Source organism: Mixophyes fleayi, chromosome 1, assembly GCF_038048845.1.
Source record: "Mixophyes fleayi isolate aMixFle1 chromosome 1, aMixFle1.hap1, whole genome shotgun sequence".
Classification (NCBI taxonomy): domain Eukaryota; kingdom Metazoa; phylum Chordata; class Amphibia; order Anura; family Limnodynastidae; genus Mixophyes; species Mixophyes fleayi.
This window is the reverse complement of record NC_134402.1, coordinates 290,231,675-290,248,338: the sequence shown is the minus strand read 5'-3', so window position 1 is coordinate 290,248,338 and position 16,664 is coordinate 290,231,675.

Genomic DNA, 16,664 nt, shown 5'->3' with positions numbered 1-16,664 from the left:
TTTACTTACTAGGTTAGACTGACTGGGCTGCATAAGTACGTCTGAATCTGTAATCTTGAAGATAATTATTTAGGTGCCATATCCACAGGTAATACATATGTTTGACTAACAGAAGTAACAATAACCAAATCTATCAATGACAAGCATGAAAGTGTGGATGAATAAATGTGTTCACATATTCAGATTTCTGGCAGATCATACTCAGAATACGACCATGCTGTGTGCAGGCATTGAAAATAGGAGGAGTCATTTGATTGAATTAAAGGCAACATGTATGCATCCCTGAACAACTAATGCAGTAGAGGAGGCTTTGGCATTTATTAGTGCTGAAATGACATACATTGTTTTTTTTATCTCAGTGTAAAGCAGCAGCCTAAACTTCAACTTAACTTTTGTGAAACAGGCAGTAGTGCGCACACCCAGAAGAGACAAGTCTTGTGCCATCCATGGGGGCATGTCTGTTCATATTCTCATTTCACACATCATCATCACAATATCATTCCCTGCAATCAACATACTCCAAATTGTCTTAACTTCCCACTCTTCTCAGGCGCTGGCTGGGAGAGGGATGGCCGGGGAGCACACAGGTGGCCGCATCATATGACAGGGGATGCAGCCGCGTCATTGATGTCATCAGATGCGGCTGCGGGGAGAAAACTATGTTTTTTGCATCCGGGGGGCGGCCGGCCAGCTTACCCCCCGGCCCTAATAGCCGTCTGACCCGGGGGGCCGTTGCCCCCCTGCCCCCCGGGCCAGCCCGCCCCTGACTCTTCTCCAGCACATTGATTATTCCCCACAGTCTCCCTCCATCAGAGATACACTACATAGCCAAAAGTATGTGGACACCTTTTCTAATTACAATTTTTTGGCAATTTCAGCCACATAAGTTGCTAACAGGTGCATAAAATTAAGCGAAAACAAAACAATCCTGGCGCAATGAAATACTGATCTACAAACGCCACATATAAATTTATCAGAGAGAAAAAACAAATCCGTACCCGCAGCTGTAAGACCTGTGAGGTCTCAAGGGACAATGAAAACATACAACTGCGTATATTAAACAACACAATCTATTATACAATGTAACAAATAAATTAAAAATCACAATAGATAAATGACCAGCTGATCGCAATCTTAATCAAATCCAACCCAATATCATAAGCAACTGATAGCGTTGTTGCCAAAAAGCATTTCCAATTGGGGATAATAAATGATTATGTCCAATCCAATATGTATCCTTAGATGAATAATGCGACACAATATCTGGAAGTGAAAGCTCCGTGAAAAAAAGGAGTAATGTGTGTCAGCTTATAAGTAATTCCAATAAGGGGCTATACAATGTCAATGATCCTGATATAAAATAAATAGACTCTCTGTCCAGCGGGACTCGGTGTATGTCACCCGGCAGTTCAACACTGCCTCAGACTATCAGTACTCTCGGTGGTATTTAGCAGATAATTCTCTGTCTGTGGGACTCAATACAAATCATCCGGTCTTTAGCAAACATGCAAATGATTACCGTGTACAAGTCGACTCGACGATGTCAATCCCACTCCACCCGATAAGTGTGGCCACACTTTGGGAATCAGAGATAGGTATCCATATGCAGGGCCGCCGAGAGGGGGGGTTAATTTTTCTTTTTTTTCTCTTGCGATCACCATGTGCAACGCCAAACCTTGAATGGAGCGGTGTGACGCGTACCGACCACCAGTGTCAAACTGGGACATGAAGGGCCCACCAGGGGATACAATGGTAGGGGCCCGCCAGAGGGGATGTGGCCAGCCACTAGAGAGGCGTAACCAAACTACTAGAGGGTGTGTAGCAAGCCTACGAGGACAGCTAGCACCGTAGTGTAGTATATAAAGAATGCAGTGTGTATATAAAAAGAGTACACAGTCTTGGCCTGCCCCTTAGATTGGGCAGTACAGTCACCAAAAATCGGGATTGTCCCACTAGAATCAGAAAAGTTGGCAGACTATCCTGCTCTCTCCTACCTGTTCTTGTATCTCTCACCTCTTGTGGCTGCTGGTTTCTTTAGTTGCGGCTTGTCTGGATCCTGGAATGTTGGGGGCCCTATTTGGGAAAAAAAAATGGGCACATTTAGAAAATGCCAACCAACTCCGGTGTTAAATCAATGCACCCACGATTAATAACTAGGCCTTCCTCCAGCCCAAACATTAAAATAATAGTATTCCCATTTAATAAATAAACCCATTTCCCTCCCTCCAAACAGCCCCAGCAATAAATTAATAGTATTTACATTTAATAAATATACCAGTTTCCCGCAACCATCGCTTGCCATTAAATAATTCATATTCACTTTTAATAAATAGACCTCATTCTCCCCAAACTCACACTCACATTCAATTAATAGCCCCCAAACCACCCCATCTTAAATTAATAGTCCCCACTATAAAATTAAATTGCCCCACCATCACCCCACAAACAAAAGAGCACCAATTAATTAGCCACCACCTACCACACATTACATTTCCACAAGCCCCCTGTGCCATCACACACACATTACTGTGCCCCCTTATGACCACACTGTGCCCTCCATGCTGCTTTTCCACCTTCATCACACTGTGCCATTCTGCTTTTGCCCCCCCATCTCCTGGCCCCCCTTCATCACTCTGTGCTTTTCTGCTTCCCCCCTTCTTCAACACTCTGTGCCTTTCTAACACCCCTTTCTTCATCCCTCTGTGCCTCTCTGCCCCATCTTCTTCATCACTCTGTCCCTTTCTGCCCCCTCTTCTTCATCTCTCTGTGCCTTTCTGCACCCTCTTCTTTATCACTATGTGCCTTTCTGTCCCCCCTCTTCATCACTATGTGCCATGCTGCTCTCCTCCCCTGGAGGTGTCGCGATGAGGTAAGTTTTTTTTTTTTTTTTTAAAGTACCTGCTCCCCCCACCAATGAAGGGGGTGGAGTCGTCAGATGTAGGGGCCTACCGGGGAATACCCCGGCTCCCCGACAGGCCAGTCCAATCCCGCCGACCACTGGAGTCTTGAAATGTGAAAATGCTTTCAATGGAGTGCAGAATTGTGACAGGGAGAGGTATAAACTGAAATTAATTTTCTAATAAGAGAATAGTTGCTCTCCATAGTTAAATGAAAACATCAAAATGTAAGGTTTTAATCTTGAGTATTCCCATGGCAAAGACTGAAGACGATGAGTCATCCTTGGGCAGGTGCTTGAGGATAAACGAGTAGGAGAGCCAAGCATGGCGACCGTCACAGACGAGACAGTCATCAGTAGTGCTAATTCATGCTTCTGTTTTTAAAAAGCCAAGTGGAGCAGTGTTTTTGTAAACACGGGATCATAAATATCGGGGGTGGGGGTCCGGATTTTAAGTTAAGGACAAGTTCAATTTTATCTACTACATATTAGCCTTGCGTGCAAGTTAAGGGGACACTACAAGCATTTTAACTGAATCCTTAGACTCTTCCTAAGACTAAAAGGTACTAACACATTCTAATAGCTGCCATGGAGAATTGAAGAGGAAATTATTATTAACCTTTATTTATATAGCACCAGCATATGCTGTAGCGCTTTACAGTTGGGAACAAACATTGGATGCTTTATTACGTTTCATAACTTTACAATCTATAGAGCATTAGTAGTTTGATATATGAGGTTAAGTGCCACATATTGCATATTGGTCCAGCCAGATTGCAATGGGAAAAGTGCTTAATGGAGCTATATGATCCAGTCCCACAACAATGTTGGTCTAGGGATCAAAGTGTTGTTTGAGCATAGAATGTGAACACGTAATTTTTGTGTGACCTGTTTAGAGGGGTGGCAATTGGGTAGCATAGGGAAGTCAGGAGGGTAGTTTGGGAACTTGATAAGCTTGGCTGGATAGGGGAGTTTTCAGGGAGCATTTGAAAGTATGAAGGCAAGAGGAAAGTCTTGTTGTGCAAGGGAGGGCATTCCAGTCGGTGCAGCCAGTAAAAAAATCCTGTAACCCGGAATAGGAGCAGGTGATGAGTGTGGATGAGAGATGCAGATATTGTGTAGAGCGCAGGGGTCGAGTTGAGAGATATTTTGTAACAAGTGAAGAGATGTGTGTTGGTGCAGTGTTGTATATAGTCTTGTTTGTTAAGTATTTTATATTGGATTAGGTAAAATACAGGCATCAAATATAGGAACTGAGAGCGGAACAGCAGTAGAAAAACATTTTAAAAGGTAAATTAGTCTAGCCACTACATTCAAAATAGATTATAGGGGTGAAAAGCTGGTTATGGAAAGACCAGTAAGGAGGGAATAGCACTAGTTAATGCGGGAGATTATGATTGCATGAATTAAAGTTTTTGCAGTGTCTTGTGTGACATATGTGCATATTCTGGAAATGTTTCTTAGATGTATGTAACATAATTTAGATACAGATTGGATGTGGTGAACAAAGGACAGTTCTGAGTGAAGGATGACACCTAGGCAAAGAATGGGTAGGTAGGTACATTCTGTTGGGAATATTATTAGCTTGGTTTTTGAAAGATTGAATTATAGGTTAGGTTAGAAGAGGACATTCAAGATGAACCAGCAGAAAGGCATTAAGTAAATTAAACTGACACAGATTGTGAGAGATCCAGAGTAGATAAATAATTGATCACCTTACCAGAGCAGTAGCTGTTGAGTGTTGAACAATAGATTGAGTCACTATAGTGCTAACTCATGTAAATGTACCAAGTGTACACAAAATTGAATTGAAGATACAGATTAGAATAGTCAGAGGCCAGGCCACTGCTAAGGCAGGGTACATACTACATTGTTTTCAGCTGATCATTGGGCCAATCAAACGATAAACAACCGTTTGGCCTGAAATCGCATTAGTGCGTATGGTGCAACAATGAATGATTATCGTTCCAAAGCACATCGTATCGTGTCATTCGATTTTTAAACTGGACTAAAAATGTTGTTCAGTGATTGAACAATGTCGTTCCAATTCTGCAGTGTCTATGCACTCATGACCAGCAATGTCCATAGATCTTTATGGAGTGTGCAGAGTCACGTTCTTTTCAGCAGATAGTTATGACAGATGAAGAGCACAGATCTGAAGGTAAGTCATGTAAAACATGTATAGTGTGTACACATGAATCGGCATGCTTGCAGGGACTTTTTTTTTTTCTGTCTTTGGTAAAATCGTTAAAGATTTTGCATCAGGAGAAAATTTTCTGCAGTGTGTACCCAGCCTGTCAAAGCTCACATCACTACACCCAATCACTATTAGTAAAATTGACAGAAGTATTTCACTAAAACAGACTTGTAAGAATGAGTACCAGATGAGATGTAAGCTCCATTTAGAAAGCTATAGACACCGTAACACAAGTCTTGATAACTGGCTTCTTTATGTTTATTGAACTGCGATTGGACAGATTCTCCAGCAAATATAAATTATTCAGGGAATTTTGGCAAATCTCTAGCAGTCATCTTCCAAGCAAATTTACCCATATGTTCGATAACTACTTGATCAGGTTATTTTGGATTTTTCTGGTAATTTTTTTGGCCACACACTACGATATTAGGCCAGTCTTCCCAATGTCACGGTCGATATTGCAGGGTGTGCGATAAGCATTATCTACTGAAGGATGTTATGTAGTGTCCGGCGTATACCCCTTGAAGTGCAAGGCAGCGCTCCTCCCCCCCTTCAGTTACTTGCTGCCCAGCCCCTACCCTACTTCTTAACTTGTGTGGCGCAGGACAGAGCAGCATGTTCTCATGGGAGCCCTAGAATATGCCTAGATTTGCCTAGTGGTAGCGCTAGCAGTGATGCTATGACATTTTTCCATGGACAGTTGTTCGGTTCTTACGGATTGGTAGAAAATTCCATTTCAGTCATAATTCCAGAATCCCTCTGCCGAAACTACCTTTGTTACATCTGCTAGTTGAGCGGACTTTGCTCCAATAATCACCATTCTCCCAAAGTCACTGTGGTCTCTTTCTCTTATTGTAAATATTATTATTATTATTATAATCTATTATTTATAAGGTAACACAAGGCTTCTGCAGTGCCATAGAGAGGGGGTTAGAACATACAACAAAATTGCATAAGTATATACATATAAGAACAATGACTATATAGAGATGAGTAGAATAATAAATGCATATATACAATTAACAGAACAATTCAAATGGCATGCAAAAATAATTCAGCAAAAGACAAAACGCACATAGAAGAGGACGGAGAGAGGGATAACAGACATAGGTTACAAACATGAGATATAGGGAGACATTCAATTTGGCATGAGGTGTCTCCGTAACGTCCACAGACACATTTCACCAATGTTACGGCAGGAATCTCTGTTCATTTTTTTCTCGCAACCCATAGAGGCACGCATAAAAATGAGTGGAGATACCTATCATAATGGCTGGCAATGTGCGCAACCAGACATCGCTGTGATGTCCGCTTGCCCCATTGCCAACAACTGAATCTCCCCCTTAGGGTACAAAAGCCTGCCTGTGGGCGCTTACATTCTAACAGGAGGAGTAATGAGACAAAATGAATAATAGGAATAGTGGGGTTCTCTATGGTGCAGAGTTCTGAGGCCATGATGTAGAGATGCCTAGAATGTGCACAAGCCTAGGTGGTACAGAGACCTGGATCGTTTAGAGGTCTAATTGGGCAACATCCAGGATGGTGCAGGGACATGATGGTGTCTAGCTAGTGTAGAAGCCTGGATGGTGGGTGGGGAGGTATGACAGTGTCATTGTAATCAAACCGGTAAAACAGCTATGTTGCTATGACAAAATATGATTTTATACTTACGCTAAATCCTTTTTTTTTAGTCCATTGGGGAACACCAGACATTGGGCTATTGAGTGAATATAAGAGAGAGAACACTTTAAATTTAAACATTTAGTTGTAGCTCCTCCCCTTCCCTTTCCATACCCCACACCTGCAGGAGCAATAATCAGTTCGTAGGAAAAACACAAAAACAAGGAGAACCAAAGCATAAAAGGGAGGGTGTCCGGTGTCCCCCAGTGGACTAAGAGAAAAGGATTTAACATAAGTATAAAATCATAATTTCTCTGTCCTCCAACTGAGTGACCCCGGACATTGGGGACATCCCCCCAGCTACCCCCCCACAGGTGGGTTTTACGCTCAGTAGAGGCGGTACAAAGCACCTTCCTCTCGAAACTGGCATCCTTAGATGCAAACACATTAAACCTATAAAATTTGGTAAATGTGTGAACTGAGGACCAGGTGGCACCCGGACACAACTGCTCAGCCGAGGCCACAACTGACCTGGCGGAATGAGCCCTGATAATTTCTGGAACAGGAAGTCCTGCTCCCCTGTAAGCCTGGTGGATTACTCACATAATCCATCTTGCAACGGATAACTTGGATGCTAGCAAACCCTTCTTATGGGACCAAAAGACTTTCTATCTTGCGAATGTTGCAAGTCCTGTGAACATAGGTCCTCAAAACCATGACAACATCAAGATATTTAAGAGAGCCCTCTTCCTCTGGAGACCTACTGTGGACCAAAGTCGGATTCACTAGATCCTGGTTAAGGTGAAATCTATAAATCACCATAGTCTGAAAGGATGACCTGGTCCGAAGGACTGCCCTATCCTTATGGAAAATAAGAGGAGACTTGCAGAACAAAGCTACCAGCTCTGAAACTCTTCTCGCCATTAATATGGCTAAAAGGAAAACAGTTTTCAATGTCAGGAATTTTAATTCAACCTCATACAAAGGTTCAAATGGTGAATGCTGTAAAGCATCCAACACCAAATTTAGATCCCATGGAGCCACAGGAACAACGTAAGGGGGATAAATATGCGAAACCCCTGTAAGAATGTCTTAATATATGGCAATAAAGCCAGTCTTATCAGAAAAAAATCACAGATGGCCTGATTCATTAAGGAAAGTTAAGTAAAAATATCGAGTAAGTAGTCTCCTGGACAAAACCATGTTACAATTCAAGGGGAGCAAGTTAGTTTTCTACTTTGCACATAAGTTAAATACTGTGTTTTTCATGTAGCACACAAATATCAACTTTAAATTTCAGTGTACAAATAAGGTATCAAGTATTTGTGTGCTACATGAAAAAACAGACAGTATTTAACTTATGTGCAAATAGAAAACTAGTTTGCACCCCTTGCATTGTAACATGGTTTTGTCCAGGAGACTACTTATTCAATTTTTTTACTTAACTTTCCTTTAATGAATCAGGCCCAGAAAGAGCAGGTACCTTCAGGGAGCTAAGGCTCAGCCCAGCACCATGCCATTCACTACCAATTTCAGGGACTCCACCTTGAATCTGTCCACCCAGAGCTGGGTGTTAAGGGTTTTCAGATTGAAGTTGGGCCTGAACAAACCATCTGTTTTTTTTACCCAGAAATAGGTTTAAGTAAAAACCCAATCCTTTTGGGTGATCAAGAACAGGAACAACCACGCCTGAAGTACCTCTCGCATAGCAAGATGTTTTATCTCATCTGTAAGAAGCCCGTGGTGAAAAATCTTCTGAGTGGGGATCCGAGGCGGTCTATAATGTATCCTCGTGCCACAATCCCTCTCCCACCACAGATGAAGCTGTGTGGGCAGAATGCCCGTCATGCTGAAGTCTTGAACCTGGCACCTGGTCCCCCAAGCCTGTTTCCCCCTCTGCAAATTTCCCCTAAGGGCCAAAGCTTGCCCTCTGGGGTATTGACTCCTGGATTTCCTTGCAGAAAACTCCTCTGAGAACTGAAAAGAGCAAAATCTGGACCCTCTGTCGCTTTGAGCATTAATAGAAAGAAAAGCACTCCTTCCCCCCAAAGGCCCAAATAATACACCCCCAGAGAAAGGAAGTGACGCTAGAGTCCGTTTAAACACCACATCAGCTTCCCAGGCTTTTGAGCCCTAGAGTGCGACGGGCTGAGATTGCTGAAACGGATATCCTAGCTCCAATCAGTCATGCATCTCCCAAATCAGGGGCGGATCTAGACATTTGTCCTACCCGGGGCGATTTTAGGGGGGGTGATTTAGGCCCCGCCCCCTTTCTGATGTCTAAGGCTGCCGACGGCTGCACAGTATGTGCAGGTCCGTTCAGCAGTGGCAGTGTGCTGCCCAGCTGCTCTGATTGTGTTTAAAACACAATCAGAGCAGCCGGGCAGCACACTGTCACTGCTGAACGGGCCTGCACAGTGTGCAGCTGTCGGCAGCAAGCCCCTGGTAGGGGGGGGCGATCGCTCCGATCACCCCTCCCTGGATCCGCCACTGCCCCAAATACTCTGTAGCTCCTTGAATTTGTTCCACTAAAGGCAACAATTCAGACCCCAATTAGAAGGGCTAAAAGCTGTTCTAATCACCTCTCTACTGCCTTGCTAACCCATGCAGAGGCAAAAATGGGTCGCAAAGAGGCTCCTGCAGCCACGAGATTTAAGCATGTTCTCAACCTTACGGTCAGGACCATTCTTAGTGTTCGCCGCACTGGGAATGGGAATTATGGTCGTCTTGGACAACCTCGCTACTGAGGCATCCACCTTAGGAGGTACTCCCACTTAATTGTATCCTCTGCAGGAAGAGGATAACAATGTTGCAGCTTATGGGACACCTGTAACTTATGATCTGGTGTGGTTTATGCCTCACCCAGCAAATCCTCTAGCTGGGGGGAGGAAAGAAAAAAAACACATCCTTCTTTGCCTTCCTTTTAAATAGAGAATTTTCCGAAGTGTCTGGAACCTCTGCATCTTGGATGTCTAATACCAGGAACACAGCATGAATCCGATAATCTGTCAGCTATAAGGATCCTCTTCAAAATATGAAGTATCCTCTAGATCTGAAGCACCAACCGCATCATCCCTTTCTTGAGACCTCCTCCGATTCTGACCCAAAGTTTAGATAAAGATCCATACCTCTACGTTTGCGAGAGGCGGGAGGTGTTGCCGTATCCAACATCTTTTCTAAAGTGGAGGAAACTCTAATTCCTGCACAGAAGTTGCCAGACTTCATGCCCATAACAGCTCCACCTGGGGTGCCTCATTAGTTACGCCTAGCCAGGGGGCTAGTGGGTCCAAAAGGTGACACAAGTCTGCCAGAATCTACCCCTGAATCATCGGTACAAGAGCGCTCTGGCACACACAACATATGATCTTCAGGTTGCGCGTAAAACACCTCCGCCTGTCTGCCCTAGAGGTAATATAACATGGCAAAAACTTCCCTTTTCAGACATAGCAGAGAGACTATAGAAAACAATGACAGAACACTTATTAAAAGAAGTGAACCTGTATAACAAACCCAAGCCCGGTAAACAGAGTTAAACTTCACTCGTAAACCACCCCTAACTACTACTCATGACACCGGCTAGTATAGAAGGGGAGAGCAGGGCTTGGAAAAAAAAACAGGTCTGCTGCTTCTGGCGTGCTTCAATCACAGTGATAGAGCATGCCAAGGAGGAGGGTCTAAGGATTCACCTTATGAAGGAACAACCCCTCCCCCCAGGCCCCACACCAAGGTTTTGTCCCTGCCGGAGCGGTTGCACTATCGCCGATATGCGGCTTTCAGCGAGGGGAAGGAGATAAAACCCCCAAAAACCTTAAATCTGCTATAGCAGCTATTAAAAAGTCTCTAAGGGCACTTTAAAAAAACTGATTATTGCTCCAGAAGAGGCATGGTATGGAGGGAGAAAGGGAGGAGCTACAACTAAATGTTTAAATTTAAAGTGCCCTCGCTCATATTCGACACTCAATAATAATAATGTACATGGTCACCCAATCGGAGGAGAGAAAGCAAAATTTGGCATCATATGATACAGTATCACGGCAAAGGCAATGCAAAAAATGAAGGTAGAGATAAGAGCAGTAAATATAAAGGCAATGGGAAATAGTTTATGTGGGGTGATTCGTGGCAGGAAAACAGTGAAGAGACAGGGGCAGGAGCAAGCTGGTGAGAAAGTAGAGCTGTGAGAAATTGTGGAAAGCAGAAGTACGAAGTGAAAGGGTAAGGGTCAGTGTCACGAACAGCAGTCACCTGAGTCTGCGTGACGCTTATGTGACACAGGGTTAACCACACAACAACCACTTGGTATGTCTAAAATGATTAAATACTTCCCTATCTATGCCACACACTAGCTTTGCGATACTAATTACCACCACCAAGGTTTTTTCGGATAAGAGCCGACACTCTTATTTAGGAAGCCTTCGGTTCTCCCTAGCATTAATCCAACACAATTTACTTTAATCAGAGTTCACTTAAACCACAAGGTTTGCACAGTTTCAATTAGGTAGCGTCTGGACCAAACTGTCGCGTGAATTCATAAGAACACAGAGACTAGAACTTATTAAGTGTAATTTAATATGGAAGACACATCCACAATGCTTAAGATAAAAAAATAATAAAATGACATACAAATATAGTGCAATTGTTTCTTATAAAATAAAAAGGATAAAACACAGAATTGATACCTCACTTAGAATCAAGTTTGTGGTGCCGGGAGGAGCAGGAAAAAATGGAACCTCTTCAATTACTCCCTCAGAAGAAGAACCCAGAGTTACATTTTCAATACAGTTTTAAAGTCAAGCTACAGGGCCCCCCAGCCCCCTTCCCTGTGAGGTCAGAACCAACAGGAGGGGAGAATGCAAATTAGGGTCTTATGACTTTGCTGTTTGAATACCTCTAAGTCAAGTTTTCTTTACACCGTCCTAACTTTTCAACAGTATGGTTTACGAACATGATTTTACCATCACACAACAGGTCCTAAGTTTCCCTTCATCTGGATACCACACATGCCTGTGGTATGTATGATATTGGAGAAAATGATATGATCTTTTCCTGTGCCCTTATTCAGCTTGAATCTGTCATTAACATACAACCCAGTCTCTGCAGTCGGCCTGTCTGGGGCCTCCCAAACATGTGTGAGATTTCATTGTCTTGCAAGAGATCTCCTCAAAGGCATTCACATTTGCCATCCTGCCATAAATGGTATAAGGTACTATCCTTATCTACCAGCCCCCCTGGGTGGTTTAACATCCACAGAACCCATTGATCTAACAGCTTCTAAGAGAACCAGGTCACACTATTTCTAGGAAGTAATTCACAAACATATATTTGCAGATTTATGCCTAAACATTAGCTTGCACATGACAGTCAGAGAGAGTTGTTCAGCGGGATGGTGAGAGTAAAGCAAAGTAATAAAGAGAGAAAGCAAAGATATAATTACCAAGTTAGTGTCCAGGACAGTGACATAAATGTAGTGGTAGGCTGCCGCAGGTGAAGATAGTTTTTAACAAATGTCAGAGGTTGTTTCCTGTTTGTTCAACTATTGTAGAAAACTCCGAACACGTCCACAACACAACATATCTTCCTATAGGCTGGGTACACACGACAGAAAATTTCTCCCGATGCAACATCTTTAACAATTTTACCAACAACAGAAAAATCTGTTCAGATCCGTGTTCTTCTTCTGTCATAACCATCGGCTGAAAAGATCGTGAGTCTGCACACTCCATAGAGATCTATGGACACTGATGGTCATGAGTGCATACACACTGCAGAGTTGGAACATCATTCCATCATTGAATGACATTTTTTGTCCAGTTTAAAAATCAAATTAAACGATACGATAAGCTTTGGAACAATAATCGTTCATCATTGCATCATACACACTAATGCGATATTGTACAGAATGGCAGTTTATCGTTTGATAGGCCCGATAATCGGCTGAAAACACTGTAGTGTATACCCAGCCTTAGAGAGAATGCTAAGATATAGTTGAGAAGAATACAGTGTAGCTACATCTCTGCTAATTGGTCAGCTTATAGAAAAATTCTATTGTTAGGGAGAGCCAGGCCAGAATGTTGTCATAAAAAATGCTTAACTGACCAGCAGTATAACACAGGTTATAACAACAGATAACAAATTCCTAGTACATACTATTATAAAACAGTCTGCACAGATGTAAAGCACAAGTTACAATGAGATGATCGGAGGTTATGATTTGGAGAGGATGAGAGTTCATCCTTTTAAAATAACAAAGACACTAGCCACTTCTATTCCCCTAACCACATTTAGAGCAATTCAGACTTCATTGAAACCCTGGCTGTGGTTTATAAATAGCATGTAAAAGGAATGCTAGATTGGGGTCCCTCTATAACCAGTGTGGCATAGTAATTCCCGCTTTGGGGGCTTGGCGCCTGCTATGGGGGACCAAGTCAGGAGAGAACTGAGCTAGCTCTCTTCTGTTTGGCTTGCCAGCTAGAATTAGATAAGTCTTGCATGCCAAAGTAAATGTTAAAAATAAATAAGAAATAAATATTAGCCCCGTCTCCTTTCCCAGACCCCTAAAAATGGAGGATGTGACAGACATATTTTGCAGTGTAGACTAATGTCTATAACATGCATAGTATCATAATCTGTTTTAGAAGAAAATTATTAATAACTAACGTGCTGTTCAAGTTAATAAAATCTCATAGATTATTCTCAACATTATCATTGTATAGGAAATAAAGAAGCACTTGTATGGTAGATATGAACAGACACAAACTGTGTGACCTTTTTTTCCTAAACACTAACTAGAAAGTACTTTATGGCACCTGTAGATAATGGTTGAACATTACCTCAGGCAGCATTAAACACATAGCACAAAGTTGCAACCTCTGCGATTACAATACTCATACACTCATGTCACGAGCATGGTCCCAGCTTCCGTGACTTTGGGTGTTTACTGTATGAGGTTACACAGGATTCCAGCATTCAAGTCTCTTTCTACCTATCACACAGGTTAAAGACCTGCTTAATCGCCCCACACACTTCAGGTTTGCCACCACCTATTGAATACGGGCAATAGGAACCTGATATACTGTCCCACAATAGCACACAAGGCTTCTAGCTACCCACAGGTTAGCAAAGCCCACACCAGCAATCAAAGGGTTAACTCGTCACACCTCCAGACTGTTACACAAATGTAAATGCAAGCACACACTAGGCTTGTTAGTCAAACGTGTTAACAAATGACACACCGGCATTCAAAAGGTTTACCTGGTTGAGCTATATTCTTCTTAACAGGCTAATCGATTTGTTCGAGTATCAAGGACGCCACTTATTAAATTATAGATTTAATGTATAAAAAGGTACAGGGCATTCAGATAGAAAAAACAGTTAATAAACAATTGATATAACATACACAAGCAAAACAGTTTAAAATAAAAGGGATCGAATTCAGAGTATAACTTACATGAGTTGTATAATCTGTGCCATGGGAAATTGGCTTGGAAGATGGACAGCTTATCAATGTGGATTGATTTTCCCAAAAGACTGACAATTTGTTGTAACCGGTCTCAACTTTTTAAAGACATCTTTACACATTTCCCCACCTCCCAGGGGGCTGTGGTCTGGTACAGGGTAGAGATGCTCAGGCTCGGTTCCCCGAGAAACGAACACACCCGAACTTAGCAGATCCGTACTTTAGCGCGCTTTCAGAATTGAAAGCGAGGCAAAACGTCATCATTACGTTGTCCGATATTGGATCTCGCAAAGTTTTGGATTCTATAAGTACCGCCCTCCACGGCGATCTAGCGCCATTTCACAGAGGGACACAGAAGAGGTAGCACAGTCTGTAGAGCAGTTGGCCAGCGTCATAGGTAGAATAGAAAGAGGAGGGGGTAGCAGTGTTCTTCAAAGTCTACAGTGACATACAGGAGAGCTCCATTGCTAATTGTCATTGCTGAAATAGAATTAATAATAGGTCTGGCAGGCTTGGTCTTCTAAATCTGCAGTCCCATAATGTACAGTGTTATAGGTAACACACAAAGAGGAGCGCTCCATTGCTAATTGTCATTGCTGGTCTGTGACACTTTTTTCAATCACCATTTTCATGTTGCCCAATTTACTACCCAACTCTATGTGACTTAACTTTTCTGTGGAGCGTCCCACAGATCCCCTATGAATTTACCCATCTATTGATTCCAAAAAAACCTAGGTACACTGTGTCAGTTGAGCTTATACTCATTTCCTTAACTTCTCTGTGTGGCAGAATTCTTAATTCGACATTTGAGCTGCCCTTCATCATGTTATTGAGGGATATGTGGTTGATCACTACTTTTATTGACTTTAAGTGGCATATTTTAAAACTGAATTATTCTTGTCTATATAAAATATAGTCAGCACATGGTCTCTTTGAGCCAGACACCATGCTGAGCGGTTCCTAAAAATCTATTCAGATGTCAAAACTCCATCCTAGGCCAGGATATATCTCACTGCAGGGGACTTTGAAGCTGCTACAGGTGACACTGCTATCTGCTAACACTGGGATGTGCAGAGCCACAGAATACACACACAACAGACTCTCTGGCTTCACATTTTACACGTTAGTAGCTCAACTTAGCAATGGATTAATTTGATATACCATATTTACACTGCAGTTATGATTTAGGGCTTGTTCCCCACAATTATGTGATGGGTTAACCCTTATAAATAACTAAGTTCTCTTTGGTCACGACAATTCACTTAAATCAGCTATGCAGGAAACTTGACTTTTCAGCAATCTAAAATATAATGATTTTTAAGAAAGAAATTAATTCACTTTGTTTTTCTGTGAACAGACTAACAATACTTTCCAAATATTTTTTTTGCACCAGCAGTGTTTGATTAAAGAAAGCTCCTCCAATAGCCAAAGTGAAAATTGTAGAATGTTTATAGCCATGTTACTCTAGGATGCAAGGGCCTCAGGGCCGGCGCCACCTTTAGGCAGGTGCCTAAGAGAGTTCTCTAAGAGAGGAAGCTCTAAGAGAGGAAGCACTGTGGCCGGGTACGCACGCTAACAAGGTCTCTGAATGAGACACTGTTAGCAGGCGGCCAGGGCGGTGCAGACACTGCAATCGCTTGCCTCCTATTTCCACTTGCCCCAGTCCTTACTAACATAATTTCCGCATCTGCTCAGCGCCTGGCTCCTGGAAGCATTGTGACGTCATGATACTGTCAGTGGAGAGGAGCCGAGAGGGTCCAGGAAGAAAAGAAGAAAGAAGCAGACAAGAAAAGAAAATAAGGTAATTACATTCATACAGAGAAAACGGAGGGAAAGGGTCCTGAGAAAACCGGGTGAGAGGGGGCTACAGAAAACATGGAGAGGGGTGGCTGAATAAAATGGGGGTAGAGGAAGCTGGAGAAAAGGGGATGGGACGACGGAGGAGAGGGGGCTACGGAAAACATGGAGAGGTGGCTGGAGAAAGTGGGGAAGGGGAAAGGAAGGGTTACATTCCCCACGAGTTACATACTATTCATTTAAAGAAACATCAGTTTTGAGCAACCATTTCTTTTTTAGCTCACTATTTGGCTCTCCCCTGTTGCGATCTTTAATTCATTTTACATCTGTAGAATACATTAACACAAAGGTAATCTAAATTACATACATATAGTACAACACATTAAGCTGTTTATTAAAATCTTGAGGGCATGGGAGAAAAAAAAGCTGGTGGGCAGGCGGACTATTTGAGAGAAAAGCTGGTGGGCAAGGGGACATGTGTGACAAAAGCTGGTGGGCAGGACAAAAATAAAGCTGTCTAGGGTGCCTAGGAGAAAAGCTGGTGAAAAAGAGGTGGCATGCGTGACAATCTAATGGGTACAGGTGCCATGTGTAAGAATAGATGGTGGGAAGGGGCATGTGTGAGAAATGCTTTTACAAATGTCAAGTGTGTGAGTCGCTATGCAGTAGAAATGGGGGAGGGGGGGTGGCGGTAGGCTGAA